Here is a 17,354-nt window from a genome sequence, read left to right as displayed (position 1 = left end):
GGGCTTAATTTGCTTGAATGGTGCTTGAATTTGTCCAGTTGCCTTCAATTCAGCTCTTACGATTGCCATTACCATTAAATCACAAGTTGCCTTCATCATCTCACTGTGTTAACACATCCACCACTGCATCCCACTATCTGTTACCTTGTAGGATGCGCCCAGAAAGTTATATAACCCAACCTTTCCGGCCTGAACAGCCCTTTTTCCTCCAAAACCATTGCAACCTGAACAAGACGAGCTCTTCAGTGTCTCTGAAGATGATGCAAACCCAGTTCAGTGGATGCACTTATGATACAAAATTATCCACCAAGCCATCTGTTCCTCCCAGCATGGAACAATAAACTGGTGCAACTCAGTCCAGGATCTTGTCTTTGAATACACATAGGATGTTTTATGAGCCAGTCCTACCCTACTGTGCAGTAGTTGTTTCAGGTATCATGACCTGGATTCTAATAGTTCAGCTTAGAAAAGGGAAATTGACTCATTGCATTAATTGTGTAGCTGCTGGAATCAGGAGATGTAAGACAGCAAATATTTACTTTAAGGTTAATGATCAGAACAGTGATTTTCAGTTTGAACAGAGTGGGACTAATCATCTTTTTTTTATCCACTCTTTATGTTTAACATGGTATCAGTCTTTCCCTCTGCCAGTGAATGCAGCATTTCCAGAAACAAGCTTTTTCCTAGAAAGCTTCTGAAAGCAAAGGGAGGGTATTATTAATGCTTTTCTCAGAAACCCACTCCTGCAGTGCCCATTTCAGTCTGTATTCCTCACTTATATTTAAACTGATGTCTCTGATATAATCTCCTAATCCTGGTTGAGTTCAAACAGCCAAGGTGGCTGCACGGTAGATTATGCATTCATGCTATCTTAACATCTTCTTGAAATAAAGGCTATTTTGCATTAAGACGAGCTGTGCCTGGAGGTGCCACAGAGGCCATCGTGTATATGAGCAGTAGGTTGCAGAGTGACTGATTTCATTTTCTCAGTTTAAGAACTACTGTTTTCCAGTTTCATTGGTGTATTCATAGTCCACACACATGGTCTGGTGCTTGTTGAATGGCATCCAGGACTTCTGAAAGTGTTTAACAAAAAGTAGCTGCCACCTGATGCTACTTTAGTTAATTGTGCTTAACAGGAAATCTGAAAGGTGTAAAAACAAAAGTGACATTCTTTAAAACAAAATAATGATTTTTGAGACTTTGTGTAGCATAGGTATGACTCTAATTAGCTTAAATATGAAACAGCAAATGTTTTTATCCTGTTTTCTCATCTTCTTCTGTCCATTGAGATCCTGTCACAGTAAAAAAAAAATTTGATGCTTTTCTGTTTAGGGACATGTTAAGACAAAGAGGCCCTGTTGTCATGGTGACCAATATTCCTAATTAGGAAATAAGTTTGGATAAATTTCCTTTATCCTTGTTTGTATGTTTGTATGGATCTGCTTTTCTTGCACGTTACTGAAAGTTATTTTCAGCATGTCTTATGACTCAACCTTTAAAAAAGAGATGCTTCAAAGGAAGCTGGAGAAAAAAAAAAGGTGCAGGAGGACAAAGCAAGAGCAGTAATGAGATGCAGGGCTGCACTGTGTTGAACTCTGGACTGAGGGAAGGAAAACAGGACAGAGTTATGCTGGGTGAAAGGACACGGTGATTAGAGACAGCTCAGGAATGGAGGTTTTTTTTTTTTACCTGTTGAACTTCATCTTTACTCTTGATGAATGCTTCTCTAATGAACGCTTGGCATCAACCTTTCCTCGAGACCTTTATATCGGTCACATCTGAGGGAAGAATGAGGCGGCGAGGCAGAAAATAGACTGTTTATCAGCATGTCACACATCCAGCTCTACAAACACACATTTGCAATGACCTGAAAGACTGTGAAGGACTTTGAAATGTGTCAAGGGGACAGTTTCAAAAATACATTTTTTAGAGAGCAATGAATGTACACACACACACACACACACACACACACACACACTTTCAAACCCTCAAATATCATTAATGGATAAAGAATAAAGATTTAAAGAGGTTCTTCATTGAATATTTCCACCCTGGGGGACTTGTAAATGTTATAGAACACACATGGCTACTACTGTTCAAACAATGCAGAAACTACATGGTCTCTTTAGTTTTGCTGAAGTTTTTTTTTTTTCCCCCAAATAACTTCCATTTGTCATGCACTAGTGTCACTTACATGCATGCATGCACACACACATACTCAAAGGAAACAGTTGGGTTTATCTCAATATGAAATAAACTTATTCAAATGAATTGACCCTGCAGAGGAGCACATAATCGCTTCATTTCTGACCAGCAGATAAAGAATAATAGTAAATAAAAAATAAAATGCTCTAGAGTGGCTGCATGTGAGGAGACAAATGTCAGTTGCATTTTCTATGAAGTCTTTGTGGAACAAGCTGCCTTCTAGGAAGTCATAGAAATAACAGTATGAGGCCCTACATGATCACAGCAGGTAGTTCTTCAGAGCGTTCATGGCAGGTGAGAGTGCCTGCTTGTGTCTGACATACTCGTTTCTGTAGGCTTATAATCTCACTCTGTGATTTTGTTGATACATTCAAATACACATCAACACAAAAACAGGAAGCCTCACCCTCCATTATCAGCATGCTGTAAACAAAACAGTGCATCTCCAGATGTGATGTGTATTCATGATCCTACAAACACAGAGAAAGTCAAATTCTCTCCTGCTCTTGTATGAAAAAGGTTTATTTCTTTAAATGTGATGCAGTTCTTTAGTATTCCTCCTTAAAATGTTTTATATTACTCAGATATATTGGACTCATTTACTAAATTCACTGTGACCTCAGTATCTGATAACTGACTCCACTCTGATCAGCTGTTTAATGGGGCACTAAGTTTAGAAATAAATGGCCACATCAAAGCAGCAGGTCTTTGCATTCATATGGAATAGCTTTTAGAAGATTTTAATTATGAAAGTTAAGAAAATTATTTTATCAGATTTGCTGTGAATTACACAGATGAAAAAAAATAATTGTAAACACATAATTTAAGACTTGGTTAGTAACAAGGACAAATGGCACTGTTTGTTGAGCAGCATTTGGATTGCTTTTAGGTTTAAAGTCCATAAAAGATCCTCTGAATGTGTCTAAATCTCTTCTCATCTCACCAGGAAAAATGGTGTAAAATGGGGTATATATTTGTGCAAGTCGATAAATATAAAGAACCGTCCTGTTAGATCTTGATGCTTGAGATGTTCAAGAATGCTGCAGTGCCCCAACCAGGATGCTGCCTTGACCCTGGTAAAGCCTCCAAAGAGACCTCAAATTCACCGTACAGTGACACTCCCCATCCATTCAGGGGGCTGTGCTACACACCAGGTTCCACATAGCCATGATATTTTCTAGTTATCTTGCCTAACTTGCTGGCCTAACTTGATCTCGCTAAGCTGGTTATCAACACAGCTGCTGCAGCTGAAGCAGAAAAGAAAGATGACAAAAAGAATCCCAGTCTGCTCATGAATGTGTAAATTAAACTAATAAAAATCAGTCACATCATTAAAGAAACAGTCATTTAATGATTTTAGATGTTTATTTATTAAATGAATGTGCTGCAGGTGTATTCTTGAAGCATGAGGAAGTTTCAATTTGAGCTTTGGGCTCAATTTAAAATAAACCCAGAATGAAAATGTTGCTCTACAACAACATATAATTTCACTGTGTACTTTTCTGCTCAAGGACATCCTGAGAGGAGAGAATGGTTTTTATCTAAAAGTGTAAAAGCTCTTCAAAATCTTTCTCGGTCACTCTGTGCTTCTTATAAGCATTAAATTTCACTCTGGTGAGTAAATCATAACAATGTGGGATTCCATATGTTTGACACCTGGATCACATTTAGAAAACTGAGCCCTAATTTTTGACTTAGTAACTGAATATTAGCTACTGCAGAGTGGGTTGTATCATTTATATTTTTCCTCAAACCAAAGGCAACAACTGTTTCATCATGTTTATATCATGTTGACATACAGTGTCCTCTACAAGCATATTGATAGATTTAACCCTGTGCATCTGAAAATCCTGATATTTCCAGCTTGCTGAAAAAGCCCATGAAACTCTTTGGATCATCGTGGGACACTAATGTTGAGAGCTCTGAAAAACTTTAAAAGTGATTGCAGGTTAGAGTGAAATCTCTGTCTTTATCTGGGGATGAAATCAGTTGAGTATATGAGCAGAAAATTCATCTGTCTCATGCTGCCACTTCATCCTTCCCTTTGCTTTCATACCATCTGTTATAATATGACTCACTGATGGAAAAATATTACGCACACAAAATGAAGTGTGTGTTTAATGTTTGTGTTCAACATGCATGACCCACCTCTGCAGATGAAGGCACATCTAATTAACTGACATCTATCCAAATGAGACCTGATCACTGACCTATATCACCGCTCACACTCTACCTCTCCCTTTATTTTCTTCTCTGTCTGTGCATCTCTTGGTTCGTCTTTCCTCTGTCTTTTAGCTGATGTGGGATGTGTTCCTGGATGTGGTGTGCCTGTCTTTGTTTTGTTACTCATGTGTGCCTGTGGGAGCTGCAGAGTTTTGAAGAAGCTTTTAGCCATTGCTGTTCTGGTCTTTGCTGCAAAATGCTTTAAAGAGCATCAGAAGTGAAAGCCTCTTATCTGTTACTCTCTCTGCAGCCTGCCAGTGAGTAGGAGCTCTATGTGGATCAAGACTTGAAGAAGGAGCACCTGAGACTGGTGGTAAGTGTGCTTTCCTTTCTGTTTTGCTTTTTCTTTACTTTCCCTTGGGAAATATGCTAATTGGGCCAGTCATTGCCATGAAGAGGAGATGAGGAGGGAGAGGTGCAGTAATCTCACAGCGTGGATAGTGTTATGCTTTTCATCCATGATGCTGGATCAAACCTGCCTCAGCCACAGAGACTGTCAATGTGACATCAAAGAAGCAGTGAGGACCGCAATTATATTTATAACTAATTAATCTGTCAATTTGCTTAGTTATCAGTCAGATTAACAAGAAATTATTTAAAAATTTGGATTAAAGTATAACTTTTTTCAGTGTTGGTTTTTAATGTTTACTTACGCCACCACAAAAGGTAAATAGTAATAATAATAATAATAATAACTGGTTATTTAAATAGTTTTTAATTTAAATAGTAATAATAAGAAGCGGCTGTACAGATCAAATCATGCCTGATGAATGTTAAGATGATGTGGCTCACCAGCTGTTTCCAGTCTGAGCAGGCAAACAATTAATTCTTGGCATCGCCTCACATATGATAATATATCTTGGATATTCCAGAGATTAAAGTCCTTTTTGAAGAACAGCTCTCTTCAGTTTCCTCTTATGAATAACAACCACAATTTTTACCTCCTTGAGTTTTGCTTCTGGTTTGGACAACTACATCTTCTGCTGAATTTTACCACCAGCAGCTTAGCCACCCGCAGACAACACTACATAGCCTAGTTTTTCTCTTTAAACAGGGTAATTAATACAATTTCACTTTCATGTTTCTTTTCCTCAGACTTTCAAAATATTCCTTCAGTGAATGAAAACTCATCTTCTGATTTTCACAAATCCAACCAAAAGCTTCACCAACATGAGCTAAATCTGCATCCAGCAGGTTTGTGTTCAAGTCAAACAAAATGTGCTTATTAAAAGAGAAAAAAACTATTACAGCACATAGAAAACAGCTTGTCCTTTTTGTCTCAAACCACATTTAGACTTTATCAGGTCCAGCTACATCGATTTGTCATGAAATCATTAATCTCAGTTTCTTTTCTTTATTTTATTATCTAAACAGGATGTAGCTTTGGTTGTCTCACTTCTTTTACCTTAGATGTTGCTACACCTTGCAATTTACATCTGAATCTGTATACTCAGTGATCAAATGTCTTGTCAACTTTAAGTTTAAAACATGAAATATCTGGTTATGGTTAGAGAAAAATATGTTTTGGTGTAGTCAATCAAAAATACAACATGAAGAGGGAAGTTTAACGAGATTTTGAAATACACACACACTGGAGTGTTTCTGGTCTTTCCCATGCATTAAGTGGCAACTACTTTTTTTTTTTTTTTTTTTGATTAGGCTGTTTGTTGGTTTGTGGCTTATCCACAGCCTAACTTACAAAGTTGGAGTTAGTAGGTGATTCTTTATTATTCTGACTGAGCTTGTATCTAACTGGATACGTTTCTAACCTTAATCCCAGCCACTAAGACTTGGATCAGTTCTGACTGCAGTCACAAAAGCACAAAAATCTCTGCTTTTGTGATTGCAGGTGAGATTCTGGTTGTTCCGTCTAAAACTACTTTCAGTGTTAAATCTGTAGAAAAGGCGCTCTACATACGTGAACTCAATGCTGATATTGTCTTCAGTAAAGAAATCATTAGTTAGACTGTGTGCTGTACCTGTGGGAATCTGTTATGTTAAATTTGTCTCCAGACTTCCAAGAGTTTTGTCACATTTCTGTTTTCAGCACTTTTGGCTGCTCTTTCATTTTGTATGTGAAAACTACAGTTATCATGAATCTGAATCATCCATGAATTATTTCTGAAAACTTTGTCCAAACGTTTCAGAACCTTTTTCAGTATGTTTTCAGTAGGTTTGAGGTGACTGAAAATAGATGATTAGGAAGGCGGGAAAAACAGATATTTGAATAATGAGATAATTATTGCACCAACAAGCAGAAGACTCATACACAAGCATGCAGCATAACACATGTTTGTCAATAACCAATGACCATGAGTGGTAGGGCTTGAGGGCTATGCAGTGCATTGTGGGTAACAGCAATGTCAATGGCTCATTAGTTGAATCCAAACGACAACCAGCCAAGTAGTGATGAATGAGTGTTGTTAAAAGTGATTACTGGTCATGTGTCTTTGTGCTACTTTGTGCCAGTTGTTTCTTAGATTTTTCCCTGCTTACACTAAACTGGATCAAAATATTGAGTCATCAACAGGCTTGTAAAGAACGTGAGAATAAGGTGTTAAGATCTATTTAATTTGATTAACTTGTATGAAAATAGAGAAATATCTAAAACCTGCAATTAAAAGAATATCTGCTAAAACTGTTTGATCAACACTTTGTCACAACTGTCAAACATGGTGGTGGAGGGCTCATGATTTGGGCTTGTTTTGCAGCCACAGGACCTGGACACCTTGCTGTCTTTGAGTGGACAATGAACTCCTCTGTATGTCAAGCATTCTAGAGTAGAGGCCACCTATTTGATCTTTCTAAAGCTTGACTGAAACTGTGTCATTAAGCAGGACAATGGACCCAAACATAGCAGCAAATCTACAGCAGAATGGCTGAAAAAGAAAATATCATGCAGAAAATTATTGTTTTCATGTTATTGCTGCAACAGGTGGATCTACAAGCTGTTGTGGTATGGGATGTACTTTGTTTTTTACTCACTTTGTTGACTAAATAATGATGCAGAGAAGGCGTGAGTTACACAGGGGTTTTTGGGGGAGCCTTATTTTCAAATCATGATCATGCACATGCATATTGGTGCACAACCGCATGATCAAAAGCAGGATTACTCCCAACAACATTCTGCTGCTACTGTATGCAGCTAATTGAATCTGAAACATCTCGTATAGGGATGGAAAGTTCTTTTAACAACCACAAAAGCAGCAAATGAAGTGGTTGCTGTTTGGGCGACTCAGCAAACAACAAAGTATATGTGTTCATCATCATCTGAGGTTGTATTTACTCAAATTTGAAGATTTCATAAGGAACAGATATTTTTTTATTAAGTCCTGATAAACATTAAAACTGAATGAGGGTGTACTTTCTTATTCATATGTCTGAATGTGTTTTTCATCAGAACCATGTGGGCAGGCCATTAATATGTGCATTTTATTTATTTCATTTAACCTTTTTTTAACCATGTAGTCCCAATGAGATTAAGTCTTTTTTACAAGGGAGACTTGGCCAAAATAGTAGCCATACAAATTCAACTATATAAAACAGATATATAAAACACACATAGTAATAAAACAAGACAGCTGATCATGGTGCATCTTTTCAGTAGAAGCAATGACATTTTACATTTACTCTTACAGTTGCTTGCATGTCATGTGGGGGGATTGAATGGTAATAATATTCACATTGTGTATGTGTATGTGTGTGTGTGTGTGTGCCTTTGTCCAGGTCTCTTCAAAGCCTCAGAGCTCATGTCAAGTTGTCAGGTATCCAGAGAAAAGCCTCAACAGACTCAATTACTGTTTTCTCATGGACCACAAACCTAACACACCCATATAACATACACATTCCCCCTCATCTGGGACACTCCTATTTATTAACTCACAGTTTCTCTCCATCCTTTAGGAGAATTAAGTCTCTGCCGTGTCTCTTGAACTCAAATATCTCCTCCAGATGTGTCACCCATCTCACTGTTTTCCCTGTTAATATGAGGTTTAATGGTATGTATATGGTTCTATATGCTAGAGTGGGTGTGTGTATTAAAACTACCTTCCCAGTCCATCTGAAGCACCTGGAAGATGAAACACTTCACGTTTTAGATGGGGTTGAACAGCATATCTTATCAACATTGGCTGTGACAGACAATAAATCAGCCTTGTTTTAATACTTTATTTATTCCAGAGGGAAATTACAATTTATTGATGCAGTAAGGCAAAGTGTAGCACAAGCGAAGACGCTACCAGAGCATAGAGAGATACTGTATGTGTCTGTTACTGATGAGGCTGATGAATCTCAGAGGCGTGTTATAAAGAAAACATTAGTAAACTGCAGAGAGCAGGAAACTGAAGGAGGATGGAAATGAAAAACTTGACTCTGTATACTTTGTATATTTAGAGTCCAATTTTAATATGGTTTTAAAATTATTTAGATATTTGCCAAGTGTTACATCAGCTCCTCAATGTGGTCTGCGAAGTAGAGGTACAATTCAGTGAAAGTCGAAAGGTTTAAAGAAATGCAAACCAATGTATCAACCAGGATAAAGAAGGTATTACTGTCTTCTCACAGAGTCTGTGCTTGTCTGTCTCAAGACATTTAAAGATGAGAAATGTGCACCAAAAGATTAAGTTCAATTTCCAGACCTTTTTTTTTTTCCCCCTTTTTTTACTTGTTGTCTATATTTTTACGGTAGCAAATAGAAAAAGAAGAGCAGGGATTTCTCTAGAGTGCAAGATGGTGTTCAGTTTCCAGTGACACGGCTGGTGGAAAAGTGAGTGTTAGTTGAGACAGATGCATCTGTCCTGGGATGTGCCATCTGTGCTGTTTGACTGTATGGAGGAAGAGAGGTAGACAAAACAGAAAAGCAGGAAACCTCATTTATAAAGCACATTTAAATACAATAGAGGCAAATATTTAAAAAAAATTTTTATAAAAAAATTAATACATAAAATAGAGTTAAACATGAAAGGATGAATAACTCTACAAGTTTCATATCAGATAAAGTTGAGAGAAGGTTAAACTGGACATAAAAAATAAAAAATTGTGAAGTCCAAAAAAAAAAAAAAAAAACATCTTTAGGCAAGAGGACAAATGTACTGTTTACTGTTACCTTCACCAAGGCGAAGGTTGTTTTTGATGGTTGTCTGTCTGTCTGTTAGCAACAAAACTCAAAAAGTTATGGAAATTTTCAGGAAATTTCAAAAATGGAATAAAGAATAAGTGACTACATTTTGGGGGTGATACGGATCATCGCCTGGATCCAGGACCTTTTAAAAGATTCTTTAGTATTGGGTGATACGAATCATTTTGCCATTACAGCTTCTAACTCAACAGATTTTGCCCAGAATCGTGTTAAATACACTAACAGCTAACCCAGTTTGTGGCTAAGTCAGCGCTCTCTGAGTGCTTCTTGTTAAATATGTTGATAATTGAGAAAGATGAGGTAGATATTGTTACTTTAGTCTAATTTTTTATGTCATAAAGATGTCACCTGGAATAAAAAGAGAATGAAAGAGAACTGCATTTTAAAATGACTTTTTAAACTCAGCGCATTGTTGTCCATCAATCTTTTCCTGACTTTCCAAGCATTTTTCCCATGATGCAACACAAATTTTGTAAAAAAAAAAATGCTAGAAGAATCTCACCTGCAGTCACCTCCTGGGATTGATGGGAAGAATCCGGACTGGGAATTAAAGAGAAAATGTTCCTCCATCCTTCACTGGTTCGGTGCAGTTTGTTACTGCTTTAGTGGAGGTCCCTGCTGGTGAGCTGCAATAAACAGAGACAAATGAGGTCCACTATGTGCAGGATACAATTCTCAGCTGAATAAAAACACTGTTTTCATGGTTTTGCTAGTAGAGACCAGGAGCTATATGTTCCTCCTGCCAGTGAAGTCTTTTCTGAGTGGAATTAACTCTGGAACCATCAGGTTGGACTGCTTATAAATTATCTGTGTGGATTTGCTTCTCTGGGCATCTGTAGAGGTGTAAGGACACAAAACAACGTGTCACTGAGGGAACAAATCTGTAATAGTTAAGAGTCTACACAACAAATAAAAAAAAGGTTTTTGAAAATGTCTGAATTGATTAAAAATGATCAATGCTGGCTGTCAACAAAACAAAGGATGAGGCTGAGTTTACTGTCTTTATCATTAAGGGAGAATGCTGAATATTTTGAGCCATTTGGAGGGACATCACAGATGTTTGGTTTTTAGTTTAAATACAGACTAATCCCATTTTTTAAAACTGCTTTGTTCTCTGAATACAAGAATTCAAATAAAGTGAAACATAAAAGAAAAAAGGGACAAGAATGAGAACAATGATTTTAGACTCAAAAGTTACAAGAATTGGGGGATCATCAAACCTGAAACTGTGTTTAAACTGTCCCCTTCCTCGCTCTATAGTCCACTACTGGTTTCACCCATTCTTCAGCTTCATTCACTATGTAGTGCACTACAAATTCCTCACCTGATACAGTACATCTGTCAAAGCAGACCATCATGCACTGCGGCCTTGAACCAGGAGCTACCGAAAGAGAGCATGCTTATGCTAACTCTGATCCTAACTGCTATAGCAGTTAAATTATTTTCATATCTGTTATAGATTATATAATATTACTTTCAGGATATCTCAGCCAGAAAGTAGCTTGTATCCTCTTCTGCATGAACAGCATGATTTGGGAAATTTATCAGTAAAATGTGTTGCAGCTTGTGCCTCTATAAGTGGATACAGCACAATCAAAGAGAGTTGAGTTTTCTTTGATGCTGTATAGTGAATGAATGGACAATATTAAAAGCCCCTGTTTCTAAACTGACAGCCCTTCTATTTATTACCTATCCATCCGTCCTGCCTTCTAATGTGGACTTTTGTTCAATATTAAATTTCCGCTGCCGATGCATCGAAGCACAGATGCCAAAGGACACCTTGTCTGTGTCTGTGTACAACTAATAGAAAGTCTGTTTGCCTTGTAGAATCCAAAACTGAAAACAAGTCTGATCAAATGAAATAGTATGAGAAAAAGCTGAGGATTTACACAACAAACAATGGCTGAGGTTTCTTAGCTGTTGTCTTCGATTAATTTGACTCTTGAGTTCCAACTTCAATCAAGAAAAACATCTTGCAGTAAATTGGATGGATCTGTCTTCAGAAAAGAATTCAACACAAGAAAAGAATCAATATTTAGATTGTTTTTTTTATGTTTTATAAACAAAGGATGTGTTGTAATGCTAATTTTGTAATAAAAATGCAGGAACTTCTTCTGCTGTGCTGATAAGGCTTCATCAGTCTTGTGCACTCATTGTATTGGCGCTTCGATCGGGGATCAACAGGCCCACAGACAGCCTCAGCAGGCAGCTAATCAATCAACAAGTTGCATTACATTTAGAGAACTTTCAGAAATTTCTGACACATAGGTCAGAATTAACAGACTATGAATGAAATCCAGACACATTTTTTACCATATTTATCCCAAATATCCTTTTTTTCTTTGCACTAATCTTTACTGCTAGTTTAGCAACCCTGCCGTGGATTCAGACAGCCGACTACAGTTGCACTGACATAGTGTGAGATTCATCAAACACCTGCTGCTTCACATTTAAGTTACTCAACAAATAAAATATGGGATGCGTCAGCTTAAAGCAAGCACAGGAAACAGTGTATTTGCCACAAAAAGCAAGTTATTTTGTCATCAGTGGATCATTTGTCAGTTGTTTTTTTAACTTGAGTAAAATAATGCAAAACACTCATTTCCACTTCCTCAGCAAGGTCATAAACTCTATTAGCTGTGTCCTGCCGCTGTGTAGGAGACTGAGTGCAGTGTGTGCAGCATAAAATTAGATCTGCTCTTTGCAGCAGCTGGAGTGTTTGTTTGGCTCCAACGATGGCAGATACAGCCGGACTGCTCTGCTGTTTTTAAGTGATAAGATGCTCAGGGAGTGTGTGCTGCAGTAAAACTGCACCAGCAGTTCCACAACTTCAGTCCAAGTTTCAGAGGGACATGTTAAAATTAATTTCTTTGAAAAGAACTTGTTGCTTCCTCCAGTTAACCTCTTTTCTAACTCTGGCACTAAAGAAAACTAAAGATGAAATAACAATACATATCTGATCCAAACATGGACAGACATCCAAATTTCCAAACCTTTAATTGATAGAGCTTCAACACTTTGAAGCAGGAGGTGAGCAAATACAAAAGACAAAGACAAAAGGCCAGATCCATAAATGTGTGCTGACATGTTCTTTTTACCAGTTTCCACTCCTGCTTTAAGCCATGAATGTAGAAAAGATTTTGTTTGTACCACAAGTAAAGAGGAAGTTCTGTTTCACCAAATGCAAAACTATTATTGTGGTAAATAACATGCAAAGTCATCTGTTTTTCTGTGAACTAATTCTAAATAAATAAAATAATAAAACGTGAGTAAGTTTGTGGCTGCAGGAAGATGTGGGGAAGGAGGACACTAATCACTCTTCAGCTACAGCCTGGTTAGGTTTAGGGAAAAAAATGTATTGCTTTGGTTTAGATAAAGATTGTTAAACTCTAACCTTGTTGCCCTCTGAGGCAGAGCTGCTCCTCACATGTGAGATTTGCTTGTAGCTCACCACTGATTGTGTTTTCTTTATGTGGGAGTGAGAGAATGATTAGTGGAGGGACTCTGGACAAAGCAAGAGTTGTTCTACTAATCTCTCAATCATGTTTTATTTATTTATTTTTTTTACCTAAGTCCATACTATGGGATTATATTTGGGACAGTAAGACAGACAGAAAGCTACAGATCAAACGTTGCCTTTATCGTTAAAGCAGTTTTTGCTCCCAGGTCTTAATTCCTCTGTGACTTAGCTGCAGCAGGCCTGCAGCTCTCCAACCATTTTAAGCAGGATTATAACCAGAATTCATCTCTTCAAGCTGTCAGCAGCTCTGTGGTCTCAGAGCATGTATTTCTTTCTGCCTCACGAGTTTCCTGCAAAGGTACCTCATGTAGGATTTTGCTTAATTTAATAGTTATAACTCTTCCTTTTTCCAAAAACAACCCCCAAAGCCTGTGAAATGTCTCATCCCTTAATCTTGTATAATTAAGCAGGAATTCATAAATACCTGGAACTTGAGGATAAGCTAAGGTAAAAAAAAACTTGACCACCACTGTCTTTACAGTAGAATTCAATAGAATGATTTAAAAAAACAGCTAATGTTCAGGTCAATTTAATTTATATATCCCACTCATTCCAACATAAATCATCAGTGCACCTTTAACTGTAACATTAACTCAGTGTAATGTATGTTGCAGCAGTTTTTTCCTCCCTCTCATTTTCCCTGACATTTTCCTTTCAATGTGTACACCAATCTCACATCTGCCTTTACACTACAGTCATTAAACCGGTGCCTTTATGTACAGTGATGTATTGTACAGTAAACGCAGCATATTAATCCAACGTATCTGGATTATAAATAGATGCTTATGGAGTTCCAACGATATAACTGTGGCTTTCGATGGAATGATGTTATTTAATGACCTCATAGAACAACCACCTCCACCTAAAAAAAAACAAAAAACAAAAAAAAACATGGAAAAAGGATTTAACATACAATAATTTTCAATAAATAATTTTACATTAGATCTTTTTCTTTTTTTGGGGAAGGAGGGTTACTTTTCTATAATATGATTCTTGAATGCTTATGCAGATAGTAACAGTTAAATTACCCATATATTATTATTAAAGGCGAAATAAATAACAATGACACCTAATGTTTCAAATCAAAACTGCAGTTGAAAGAGAAAAACACCCTACCCCCCAGTTTCGCACAAGTTGCCAGTTTGTGAAAGGACGGCTCTCTAACAGTGTGCCAGCAAACAAAATTATTTTTTAGCAGCACGTCGCAACTTTTTAGGTTTTTCTGAAACTATTTCTGGTCCGCTTCTTTTACTAGCTTCCATACCTGCAGGCTGTTGCTCTTTTGCTGACACAAAATACAGATATGCTGCACTGTTGTTTGGCAACCGTGGGGAGTCAAATATGATTGGTTAAGAAACCAGGAAGTAGTAAAGAGCTACACAGTGCACCAAAGTTATTCCATCACGTAACTCTTATTTTGAAAGGAGAAAAGCTTGACAAAGACATCAAAGAGACAGATTGTTCGTAGGGAAGCATCCTTTCATGCCTTGCAACAAATGAGAACATTTTAAATTATTTTTTACAGAAAAATGTTTCTTATTTAGCCTTAAACTGCTCTCATTCTTAAAATGGCAAATATAAACATGACAATATAATGACATGTTATTTTTACAGTGAGCAGTATGAAGTTATACAGTTAGCATAATTGGTATCATTGGGATTTTATTGATGAAATACTTATTATTTTTAGTGTATTATTGTATTAGATCCATATTACAAAGAAGAGATTCTTTTTCTCTAAGAGAAGAACATAAATGTAAATAGTGTTTAATTAGTTCACACAGGAGCAGCTGAAGAGCTGGACGTGTATTTCCTCTTTTTATGTATTCAATATGACAACCTGATAGACAGTAAAGGATCAGATAAGCTTCTACCAAGGGTCAAAAAGAAAGAATATATAAATAATAAATAAATAAAGAATTAACAGAAACGTCAACTTTGATCACACATAGAAACACAGCTAGTAATTGCATCTGAACGTAAAAGAAACACAACAAAATTAATATTTATTAACCTGGCAATAAAATTTAATACCACAATGTCAGTGTTGTTTCAGGGGCAGCAGCTTTTTATTTCATGACAGTCTGCATCATCACCTCCTGAATGGCTGTTGAAGTGAGGGAATTTACCCAGCAGTGATTTGGAGAGGCTCGACTGCACAGTATGAAACATTACTGGAGTTTGTTTTGTCTGTTGAACCTTCAGAGCAGGCTGCAGGGAGTGTGGCTGGCTGGTCCACGAGGTCTATGAAGGTGATCTTACCACAGGGAGCTTGTCTTTCAACATCAGCTATTTCACCCAATGCAGTCACAAAGAAACACCTGCTGTGGCAGCTGGAAGGAAATGATGAGAGTCCCAGGTGACAGTGGGTACCTGTATGCCAGAGAATAAAGCCCAGGGGAAAACAATGGAGGGCAGGCTGAGCCCAGGATGCCAGCAACTGTCTGCTCTCACAGTACATACATGCAATGGACTTGGTGGGAGAGATTCCCCAGAGAAATATCCAGGGTTCAGCAAGCGTTTGTTTTTATCACTTTATGTCAGTGCTTGATATTTCGTCCTGAAAAAAGTGAACGTTATAATGGTTGCTATGCATCTCCTGCAGTTGACCTGTCAGTATTGTATCATTAAAATTCAGGATTTTTGATTCAGCCCCAATCCTAATATGTTGTTAAAAAGGTTGTACAGATCTCTGTGCTCATGTTTACATCTCAACTGAAACTGTCTGTGACTCTCTCTTCATGTCTGTCTGCTCTGTAGACTGACCCTGATGGTCTCCTCAGAGAGAAAACCTCAGCAGGTAAAAAGAAAATCCTTGCTGAGGCCAGTTTGCACCCTGATTTAGCCATACCTAATCCTGAGAGTTTGTATTGAAGAGGGAGAAAATGGAAACGAGCGTGTGTTTGTCAGCCTCTCTTCGCTGTTTTTGCGAGCTTCGGTCCTGGTGGACAGATGAGTCAGATATTGTGGTAGCAGAGTTGTGCAGCAGGAGGAGCAGCTCTGGACATCCCTGCTTCTGGTTGTAAGAGGCCCATTCAGATCATATTGAACATGTCGTGTGACTCACAGTCGGTGGCGGCATGAGGCTGCCAGCTCAATAATTACTGTAAAAACTACAGTACAATCTGGTTCTCTGATAAGTCAAGGGCAGACGTTTATTAGATAAAAATGCCCAACACAGAGCTTTTCTATAAAAAAAAAAACACTTGAAATCACCAAGCATAAAATAATCTCAGTTAAGCAATTAAAGGTGGACCAAAGCTTAAAATTTACTCCTTCCAATTGTAATTAACCCATTAAATGAAAACTGAGTTATATCTTTAATATTGTGTCAACCAACAGCTCCCAGATGTTGAACAGCCTAGGGCTTTTTTAAGATCTTACAAGATTACTTCAGCCCTGGACCTTTTCCAGTTCAGCTGAGGTCTACGGCAGTGTTTCTCAATCCTGGTCATCAAGGTCCACTACCTGCAGGTATTAGATGTCTCCCTGCTGCAACACGCCTGTTCAAATGAAATGGCAAGTGCTGCACAAGTCTGCTAATGAGCCATTAATTTCAGTAAGGTGTGTTGAAGCAGGGAGACATTGACAGTCTGCAGGCCAGTGGAACTTGAGGACCAGAGTTGGGGATCCCTGGTCTAAGTCTAAGCAGTGTTTCTCAATCCTGGTCCCCAGGACCAACTGCCCTGCATCTTTTAGAGGTAACCTTACTTTTACACACCTGAATAAAATAAATGGCTAGTTAACAGGTTTGCAAAGAACTTGATGAGTAATCAAGTGGAACATGCAGGGCAGTGGGTCCATGAGGGCCAGGATTGAGAATCACTGAAATAAAGTGTGTCGCTCCGTCCGCTGCGTCGTCACTGCAACGCTGATCAGAGCTGCTGTAGTTTTTGGTCTTAGGTGCTTTGTGCCTTTAGATGAAAACTGATGTGAATCAGTCAGAAAGAAACTTTTTATCAGTTCTTGTAACTACTGGATCTATAGCTCCTCATTCATTCAGAAACTTGCTCCACCACAGCTGCTTGTGGCCGACACGCTTTCTGACCTTTCCAAGGCTACTACTTCTGTGCTAGGAGCAAAAATTAACAGATTTTACAAGCAATTTGGTGACTTATACGGAAAGAGAAGAAATTAAATGATCCAGGTTCATGTTAGTTTTTTAAAGTTAAGCAGAAAGATCACAGAAGACAAAAATAGCAGAGGAAGAAGTGGGAGCAGAAACATACTTATTATGCTTTTTATAATGATTTAATTAATGAAAGA

General features: G+C 37.7%; 1 protein-coding gene across 1 annotated transcript in view; it reads left to right on the top strand.

Annotated features, from left to right (window-relative positions):
* The window catches only part of slc8a2b (solute carrier family 8 member 2b), a 165,350-nt gene that overhangs the window by 89,888 nt on the left and 58,108 nt on the right, over nucleotides 1-17,354 (top strand). The window contains exon 3 of the mRNA XM_041995158.1: nucleotides 4,682-4,744. The gene's annotated coding sequence lies outside the window, so the exon portion shown is untranslated. The remainder of the gene's footprint in view (nucleotides 1-4,681; nucleotides 4,745-17,354) is intronic.

The sequence above is a fragment of the Melanotaenia boesemani genome, chromosome 9, assembly GCF_017639745.1.
Source record: "Melanotaenia boesemani isolate fMelBoe1 chromosome 9, fMelBoe1.pri, whole genome shotgun sequence".
Lineage (NCBI taxonomy): Eukaryota > Metazoa > Chordata > Actinopteri > Atheriniformes > Melanotaeniidae > Melanotaenia > Melanotaenia boesemani.
Note: the sequence above shows the minus strand (reverse complement) of the source record. Positions and strands in the feature narration are given on the sequence as shown.